Raw genomic sequence first — 7,359 nt, forward strand, 5'->3', positions numbered from 1 at the left:
TCCTGTTATAATAATTGAACAGGCGACACGTATGTCAATTAGTTTACAAAGTTGTGCTTTGCGGTTCTGTTCATTCGATGAAAACTTGTTTCCTTGCTGTACACTTCGATATATCACTTTTCAGTTTTCCTGTATTCCAAATTGAGCGAGCGACACACATTTGATTTAGTTTACAAAGTTGTGCTTTGCTTTTATGTTCTTTCATTGGAAACTTGTTCCTGTTAGGAACAAGTTAGGTTTAGGGTTAGGGTTAGGGTTAGGGTAGGGTTAGGGTTAGGGTTAGGGTTAGGGTTAGGGTTAGGGTTAGGGTAGGGTTAGGGTTAGGGTTAAGGGTTAGGGTTAGGGTTAGGGTTAGGGTAGGGTTAGGGTTAGGGTTAAGGGTTAGGGTTAGGGTTAGGGTTATATCACTTTTCAGTTTTCCTGTTATAATAATTGAACAGGCGACACGTATGTCAATTAGTTTACAACGTTGTGCTTTGCGGTTCTGTTCATTCGATGAAAACTTGTTTCCTTGCTGTACACTTCGACATATCACTTTTCAGTTTTCCTGTATTCCTATTTGAGCGAGCGATGCACAGGTGATTTAGTTTACAAAGTAGTGCTTTTCTTCTGTTCTTTCGTTGGATACTTGTTCTTGTGCTGTACAGTGCGATATATCACTTTTCAGTTTTCCTGTATTCCTAATTGAGCGAGCGACACACATTTGATTTAGTTTACAATGTACTGCTTTGCTTTTCTGTTCTTTCGTTGGAAACTTGTTCCTGTGCTGTACAGTGTGATATATCACGTTTCAGTTTTCCTGTATTCCTAATTGAGCGAGCGACACACATGTGATGTAGTTTACAAAGTAGTGCTTTGCTTTTATGTTCTTTCATTGGAAACTTGTTCCTGTTAGGAACAAGTTAGGTTTAGGGTTAGGGTTAGGGTTAGGGTAGGGTTAGGGTTAGGTTTAGGGTTAGGGTTAGGGTTAGGGGTAGGGTTAGGGTTAGGGTTAGGGTTAGGGTTAAGGGTTAGGGTTAGGGTTAGGGTTATATCACTTTTCAGTGTTCCTGTTATAATAATTGAACAGGCGACACGTATGTGAATTAGTTTACAAAGTTGTGCTTGGCGTTTCTGTTCATTCGATGAAAACTTGTTTCTTTGCTGTACACTAAGATATATCACTTTTCAGTTTTCCTGTATTCCTAATTGAGCGAGCAATGCACAGGTGATTTAGTTTACAAAGTAGTGCTTTTCTTCTCTGTTCTTTCGTTGGATACTTGTTCTTGTGCTGTACAGTGCGATATATCACTTTTCAGTTTTCCTGTATTCCTAATTGAGCGAGCGATACACATTTGATTTAGTTTACAATGTACTGCTTTGCTTTTCTGTTCTTTCGTTGGAAACTTGTTCCTGTGCTGTACAGTGCGATATATCACTTTTCAGTTTTCCTGTATTCCTAATTGAGCGAGCGCAACACATTTGATTTAGTTTACAAATTTGTGCTTTGCTTTTCTGTTCTTTCATTGGAAACTTGTTCCTGTGTTGTACAGTGTGATATATCACTTTTCAGATTTCCTGTTATACTAATTGAACGGGCGACACATATGGGAATTAGGTTAGAAAGTTGTGCTTTGCTTTTCTGTTTTTTCGTTGGAAACTTGTTCCTGTGCTATACAGTGCGATATATCCCTTTTCAGTTTTCCTGTATTCCTAATTGAGCGAGTGACACACATGTGATTTAGTTTACAAAGTTGTGCTTTGCTTTTCTGTTCTTTCATTGGAAACTTGTTCCTGTTAGGAACAAGTTATGTTTAGGGTTAGGGTTAGGGTTAGCTTAGTGTTAGGGTTAGGGTTACGGTTAGGGTTAGGTTTAGGGTTAGGGTAGGGTTAGGGTTAGGTTTAGGGTTAGGGTTAGGGTTAGGGTAGGGTTAGGGTTAGGGTTAGGGTTAGGGTTAAGGGTTAGGGTTAGGGTTAGGGTTAGGGTTATATCACTTTTCAGTTTTCCTGTTATAATAATTGAACAGGCGACACGTATGTCAATTAGTTTACAAAGTTGTGCTTTGCGGTTCTGTTCATTCGATGAAAACTTGTTTCCTTGCTGTACACTTCGATATATCACTTTTCAGTTTTCCTGTATTCCTAATTGAACGAGCGATGCACAGGTGATTTAGTTTACAAAGTAGTGCTTTGCTTTTCTGTTCTTTTGTTGGAAACTTTTTCCTGTGCTGTACAGTGTGATATATCACTTTTCAGTTTTCCTGTATTCCTAATTGAGCGAGCGACACACATGTGATGTAGTTTATAAAGTAGTGCTTTGCTTTTATGTTCTTTCATTGGAAACTTGTTCCTGTTAGGAACATGTTAGGTTTAGGGTTAGGGTTAGGGTTAGGGTAGGGTTAGGGTTAGGGTTAGGGTTAGGGTTAGGGTTAGGGTTAGGGGTAGGGTTAGGGTTAGGGTTAGGGTAAGGGTTAGGGTTAAGGGTTAGGGTTAGGGTTAGGGTTATATCACTTTTCAGTGTTCCTGTTATAATAATTGAACAGGCGACACGTATGTGAATTAGTTTACAAAGTTGTGCTTGGCGTTTGTGTTCATTCGATGAAAACTTGTTTCTTTGCTGTACACTAAGATATATCACTTTTCAGTTTTCCTGTATTCCTAATTGAGCGAGCAATGCACAGGTGATTTAGTTTACAAAGTAGTGCTTTTCTTCTCTGTTCTTTGGTTGGATACTTGTTCTTGTGCTGTACAGTGCGATATATCACTTTTCACTTTTCCTGTATTCCTAATTGAGTGAGCGACACACATTTGATTTAGTTTACAATGTACTGCTTTGCTTTTCTGTTCTTTCGTTGGAAACTTGTTCCTGTGCTGTACAGTGCGATATATCACTTTTCAGTTTTCCTGTATTCCTAATTGAGCGAGCGACACACATTTGATTTAGTTTAAAAAGTTGTGCTTTGCTTTTCTGTTCTTTCATTGGAAACTTGTTCCTGTGTTGTACAGTGTGATATATCACTTTTCAGATTTCCTGTTATACTAATTGTACGGGCGACACATATGGGAATTAGGTTAGAAAGTTGTGCTTTGCTTTTCTGTTCTTTCGTTGGAAACTTGTTCCTGTTAGGAACAAGTTATGTTTAGGGTTAGGGTTAGGGTTAGCTTAGTGTTAGGGTTAGGGTTACGGTTAGGGTTAGGGTTAGGGTTAGGGTAGGGTTAGGGTTAGTGTTAGGGTTAGGGTTAGGGTTAGGGTTAGGGTTAGGGTAGGGTTAGGGTTATATCACTTTTCAGTTTTCCTGTTATAATAATTGAACAGGCGACACGTATGTCAATTAGTTTACAAAGTTGTGCTTTGCGGTTCTGTTCATTCGATGAAAACTTGTTTCCTTGCTGTACACTTCGATATATCACTTTTCAGTTTTCCTGTATTCCTATTTGAGCAAGCAATGCACAGGTGATTTAGTTTACAAAGTAGTGCTTTTCTTCTCTGTTCTTTCGTTGGATACTTGTTCTTGTGCTGCACAGTGCGATATATCACTTTTCAGTTTTCCTGTATTCCTAATTGAGTGAGCGACACACATTTGATTTAGTTTACAATGTACTGCTTTGCTTTTCTGTTCTTTCGTTGGAAAATTGTTCCTGTGCTGTACAGTGTGATATATCACTTTTCAGTTTTCCTGTTATACTAATTGAACGGGCGACACATATGTGAATTAGTTTACAAAGTTGTGATTTGCTTTTCTATTCTTTCATTGGAAACTTTTTCTTGTTAGTAACAAGTTAGGGTTAGGGTTAGGGTTAGGGTTAGGGTTAGGGTTATATCACTTTTCAGTTTTCCTGTTATAATAATTGAACAGGCGACATGTATGTGAATTAGTTTACAAAGTTGTGCTTTGCGTTTCTGTTCATTTGCTGAAAACTTGTTCTTTGCCGTACACTTCGATATATGACTTTTCAGTTTTCCTGTATTCCTAATTGAGCGAGCGATGCACAGGTTATTTACTTTAGAAAGTTGTGTTTTGCTTCTCTTTTCTTTCTTTGGAAACTTGTTCCTGTGCTGTATAGTGCGATATATCACTTTTCAGTTTTCCTGTATTCCAAATTGAGCGAGCGACACACATTTGATTTAGTTTACAAAGTTGTGCTTTGCTTTTATGTTCTTTCATTGGAAACTTGTTCCTGTTAGGAACAAGTTAGGGTTAGGGTTAGGGTTAGGGTTAGGGTAGGGTTAGGGTTAGGGTTAGGGTTAGGGTTTTGGTTAGGGGTAGGGTTAGGGTTAGGGTTAGGGTTAAGGGTTAGGGTTAGGGTTAGGGTTATATCACTTTTCAGTGTTCCTGTTATAATAATTGAACAGGCGACACGTATGTGAATTAGTTTACAAAGTTGTGCTTGGCGTTTCTGTTCATTCGATGAAAACTTGTTTCTTTGCTGTACACTAAGATATATCACTTTTCAGTTTCCTGTATTCCTAATTGAGCGAGCAATGCACAGGTGATTTAGTTTACAAAGTAGTGCTTTTCTTCTCTGTTCTTTCGTTGGATACTTGTTCTTGTGCTGTACAGTGCGATATATCACTTTTCACTTTTCCTGTATTCCTAATTGAGTGAGCGACACACATTTGATTTAGTTTACAATGTACTGCTTTGCTTTTCTGTTCTTTCGTTGGAATCTTGTTCTGTGCTGTACAGTGCGATATATCACTTTTCAGTTTTCCTGTATTCCTAATTGAGCGAGCGACACACATTTGATTTAGTTTACAAAGTTGTGCTTTGCTTTTCTGTTCTTTCATTGGAAACTTGTTCCTGTGTTGTACTGTGTGATATATCACTTTTCAGTTTTCCTGTATTCCTAATTGTGCGAGCGACACACATTTGATTTAGTTTACAATGTACTGCTTTGCTTTTCTGTTCTTTCTTTGGAAACTTGTTCCTGTGCTGTACAGTGTGATATATCACTTTTCAGTTATCCTGTATTCCTAATTGAGCGAGCGACACACATTTGATTTAGTTTACAAAGTTGTGCTTTGCTTTTCTGTTCTATCATTGGAAACTTGTTCCTGTTAGGAACAAGTTATGTTTAGGGTTAGGGTTAGGGTTAGCTTAGTGTTAGGGTTAGGGTTACGGTTTTGGTTAGGGTTAGGGTTAGGGTAGGGTTAGGGTTAGTGTTAGGGTTAGGGTTAGGGTTAGGGTTAGGGTAGGGTTAGGGTTAGGGTTAGGGTTAGGGTTAAGGGTTAGGGTTAGGGTTAGGGTTATATCACTTTTCAGTTTTCCTGTTATAATAATTGAACAGGCGACACGTATGTCAATTAGTTTACAAAGTTGTGCTTTGCGTTTCTGTTCATTCGATGAAAACTTGTTTCCTTGCTGTACACTTCGACATATCACTTTTCAGTTTTCCTGTATTCCTATTTGAGCGAGCGATGCACAGGTGATTTAGTTTACAAAGTAGTTCTTTTCTTCTGTTCTTTCGTTGGATACTTGTTCTTGTGCTGTACATTGCGATATATCACTTTTCAGTTTTCCTGTATTCCTAATTGAGCGAGCGACACACATTTGATTTAGTTTACAATGTACTGCTTTGCTTTTCTGTTCTTTCGTTGGAAACTTGTTCCTGTGCTGTACAGTGTGATATATCACGTTTCAGTTTTCCTGTATTCCTAATTGAGCGAGCGACACACATGTGATGTAGTTTACAAAGTAGTGCTTTGCTTTTATGTTCTTTCATTGGAAACTTGTTCCTGTTAGGAACAAGTTAGGTTTAGGGTTAGGGTTAGGGTTAGGGTAGGGTTAGGGTTAGGGTTAGGGTTAGGGTTATGGTTAGGGGTAGGTTTAGGGTTAGGGTTAGGGTTAGGGTTAGGGTTAAGGGTGAGGGTTAGGGTTAGGGTTATATCACTTTTCAGTGTTCCTGTTATAATAATTGAACAGGCGACACGTATGTGAATTAGTTTACAAAGTTGTGCTTGGCGTTTCTGTTCATTCGAAGAAAACTTGTTACTTTGCTGTACACTAAGATATATCACTTTTCAGTTTTCCTGTATTCCTAATTGAGCGAGCGATGCACAGGTGATTTAGTTTACAAAGTAGTGCTTTTCTTCTCTGTTCTTTCGTTGGATACTTGTTCTTGTGCTGTACAGTGCGATATATCACTTTTCACTTTTCCTGTATTCCTAATTGAGTGAGCGACACACATTTGATTTAGTTTACAATGTACTGCTTTGCTTTTCTGTTCTTTCGTTGGAAACTTGTTCCTGTGCTGTACAGTGCGATATATCACTTTTCAGTTTTCCTGTATTCCTAATTGAGCGAGCGACACACATTTGATTTAGTTTACAATGTTGTGCTTTGCTTTTCTGTTCTTTCATTGGAAACTTGTTCCTGTGTTGTACAGTGTGATATATCACTTTTCAGATTTCCTGTTATACTAATTGAACGGGCGACACATATGGGAATTAGGTTAGAAAGTTGTGCTTTGCTTTTCTGTTCTTTCGTTGGAAACTTGTTCCTGTGCTATACAGTGCGATATATCCCTTTTCAGTTTTCCTGTATTCCTAATTGAGCGAGTGACACACATGTGATTTAGTTTACAAAGTTGTGCTTTGCTTTTCTGTTCTTTCATTGGAAACTTGTTCCTGTTAGGAACAAGTTATGTTTAGGGTTAGGGTTAGGGTTAGCTTAGTGTTAGGGTTAGTGTTACGGTTAGGGTTAGGGTTAGGGTTAGGGTAGGGTTAGGGTTAGTGTTAGGGTTAGGGTTAGGGTTAGGGTTAGGGTAGGGTTAGGGTTAGGGTTAGGGTTAGGGTTAGGGTTAAGGGTTAGGGTTAGGGTTAGGGTTATATCACTTTTCAGTATTCCTGTTATAATAATTGAACAGGTGACACGTATGTCAATTAGTTTACAAAGTTGTGCTTTGCGGTTCTGTTCATTCAATGAAAACTTGTTTCCTTGCTGTACACTTCGATATATCACTTTTCAGTTTTCCTGTATTCCTATTTGAGCGAGCGATGCACAGGTGATTTAGTTTACAAAGTAGTGCTTTTCTTCTGTTCTTTCGTTGGATACTTGTTCTTGTGCTGTACAGTGCGATATATCACTTTTCAGTTTTCCTGTATTCCTAATTGAGCGAGCGACACACATTTGATTTAGTTTACAATGTACTGCTTTGCTTTTCTGTTCTTTCGTTGGAAACTTGTTCCTGTGCTGTACAGTGTGATATATCACTTTTCAGTTTTCCTGTTATACTAATTGAACGGGCGACACATATGTGAATTAGTTTACAAAGTTGTGATTTGCTTTTCTTTTTTTTTTTTCTTTTTTTTTTTTTTAATGCAGTTTATTCAGGAACATTGAACAATCCTCGGACCCCGGGGAAAGCCAGCCCACAGCT

The sequence above is a fragment of the Meriones unguiculatus genome, chromosome 10, assembly GCF_030254825.1.
Source record: "Meriones unguiculatus strain TT.TT164.6M chromosome 10, Bangor_MerUng_6.1, whole genome shotgun sequence".
Lineage (NCBI taxonomy): Eukaryota > Metazoa > Chordata > Mammalia > Rodentia > Muridae > Meriones > Meriones unguiculatus.